The sequence below is a fragment of the Phalaenopsis equestris genome, unplaced genomic scaffold (assembly GCF_001263595.1).
Source record: "Phalaenopsis equestris unplaced genomic scaffold, ASM126359v1 Scaffold212405, whole genome shotgun sequence".
Classification (NCBI taxonomy): Eukaryota; Viridiplantae; Streptophyta; class Magnoliopsida; order Asparagales; family Orchidaceae; genus Phalaenopsis; species Phalaenopsis equestris.
The window spans coordinates 74,103-76,864 of record NW_018231338.1 but is presented as its reverse complement, the minus strand read 5'-3'; positions in this window follow the sequence as shown (position 1 = coordinate 76,864).

Genomic DNA, 2,762 nt, shown 5'->3' with positions numbered 1-2,762 from the left:
CCTCCACTCGACAATAACCACTCGACAATAACCCGTTCAATTTCTCCACCCAGACTCTCAAAAACTCGATCTTGTATACACTTTTTTTCCTTTAAACACTGAAGTAAATCAGGTTTGAGCCATCGCATTGATGAAGCGAGACTCTTTGAACTCAACTCGTCTCTTTTGTCATGGAGCCATTTTAATCTAATCAAATCAAAGATAAATTTCAAAATAAATTTCAAATTATACTTCAAATATGCAAATCATGACTTCCTATGGTAATTCAAAGAGTTCAACATTAAGATCCATGAATTTCTTCCCAAATTTTCTTCACATTCTCAAAATTTTCTGATCTCCTCAATGTGGAAGAAATACAGGGTGAAAATCAAATATTTTTAGCTTGAAGTGAAGCTCTTACCTAGAGAAGATCAAATCAAGTGTCAAAAAGTCTTGAAATCGCCTCCCAATCCAAGATCTTTCAAGCCCTATGTCAAAAATGTCATTTTTAAGAAGAAGGGGATGATGAATAATGGCGGTTGACCGGTCAAAATTGCGGTTAAAGGAGTATTTTCACGAGCTTGTTATCGGCGGGGTCGATGGCACCGTCGGCGGGCTCTATTGAAATTGAACCTAAGTCTCGAGAAATTCCCGCCGTTGGCGGCGATTCAAACTGTTCAAATTCTGGATTTTTTGTGATTTTGATCAATTTCAAGCTCATCGACAATCATTTAATCATTATACACATAATTTTAAGTGACTAACTTATGTACATAGCACAAATAAACTTTCACAACACAAAACATCACATTTATATATAAATTCTGATGGTACAATATACGTTACACAACACACCTAGGTTCGGTATTTTCTTAACCTCAATGCATTAATTCAGCGTTGCAATCCAAGCCATAACACTCAAAACGCTGAAAAAAACCATCTTATGCTTAGTCTCAACTATACAGAGATCTAAAAGCATACATCCGAAGCAATGCAAACACAAAGTTCTAATTTAAACACACATAAACACAAAGGTAGCATAGTAAATCTACTACTCGTCAGATTCTGTGCTCGTTTCTCCTCTGAGGTCACCCATTGGTTGCACATAAACAAAGAGGTTGTAGAAGGGTCAGAATGAAATTCTTTAGTAGAATCCTCCTCTATCAGTTTCATCCTCCTCATCTGTTGTATCAAACTAGCTTCTAAATGCCCAGAGTGATTGAAATGTTCTTTCATACTCCAGTCTAGATGATCGAAGAAATCAGAGATATTATTAGTTGTATTCATCACATTTTGTATCTCCTTCTCCAAATTCTTGATTCAGCGCAGAATCACCAGAGTTTTATTAGGAATTAAGGGTTGAACTGGCAGTGAATTCTGAGATGATTGATCAACTATCATGGCCATGTCATTTTCATCTTCAAATGATGGGAATCTTTCAGTTGGGTACAAAGCCTTCCAAGGTAGCAGTATCTTTTCCCAATTTTCATAGGATACTTTGGACTGGCTGAAAAGTGAGAAAATTATGGAAGGGTGTCCAAGCCCATAAGTTGATCCATGAACGATCAGGCCCAAAATTGACTTCACAATTATTGATCCAATATCGATTGACAGTCCCCTTTGGATACAGTAGTTCAAAATAGCACTTTCCTTAGAAACTTTACCAACTTTCATTGTCACTAACAGTTTCGCAGAAATGAAGAAGTGCCAGTGTTTAGAGACGGGATTCAGAAGTGTTGAAGAAAAACTAACATACTCATTCTCTCTCATTTCCCAATCGTCAGTTTCGTCCGTTAAATAATGGTAAATTTCATTCATCGGGTTCCTTGTCGGGATGAAATTTGAATAGTGGCAGACAGGAATGTTCTCTATCATGTATAATTCATTGATTCATGCAGAAGTAAAAGTGATCCACCTACCTCCTAAATAAATAACTCCCTGGTTGATTCCATGCAAATTTGCATAAAATTCTTTAACTACAGGGACAACCATAGCGGCGGTAGTGTAGCACAGCACTTCGTATCTTCGCCGCACAATCATCTCTTCAATTGGCATCGCAGGATTGTTCAGTCCTCGATTCACGAATCCTAGTTCCTTGATCAATCTTTTCTTCGTTAGTGTTAGTAGGTTAGTAGTTTGTTGAAGATCCGTTGCACTTCCGCACTAATAAACTTTCACCGATTAAAAACTCGCATTCTAATATTATCAGGGGAATTGGATACCATAGGAATGCAATTAGTGGAGTTTCATTTCATTTTTGGGGGAAAACATGAATGGGAATTGAATTTGGGAGTTTGAAAAGGTAACTCCCGCCCAAAAACTGTCAAAAATTGCCACTCAAACACAAGTAACCGTCATTTCACCGGTCTCACCGTCGGCGGGGTCGATAGCGCCGTTGGCGTGCCTCTGTGTTACTTTTGCCAGAACTCCTGGGACAACCCACCGTCGGCGGCATCGGCAGCAATGGCGCCGTCGGTGCCCAAGGCAAAAATTGCACAGTTTCTCTCTGGAACGAATGCGTTCTAATTTTATTATGGATCAAATTTTTATGATAATTCAAGGGTAAATAAGAGTAGTAGAGTTTATTACTACCACTAACTAATGATAAATTCAAATAACAACTACTATAATCATAATAAAAATAAAGATAAATATGGGTTGCCTCCCATAAAGCACTTGGTTTAACGTCGTCAACCCGACCTATTCAGGTGTCACTCAGGTTGACTGATCATTAAAACCTCTTTAAAATTTGGTCTTTTACCCTCAAAATATGGTTTTAATCT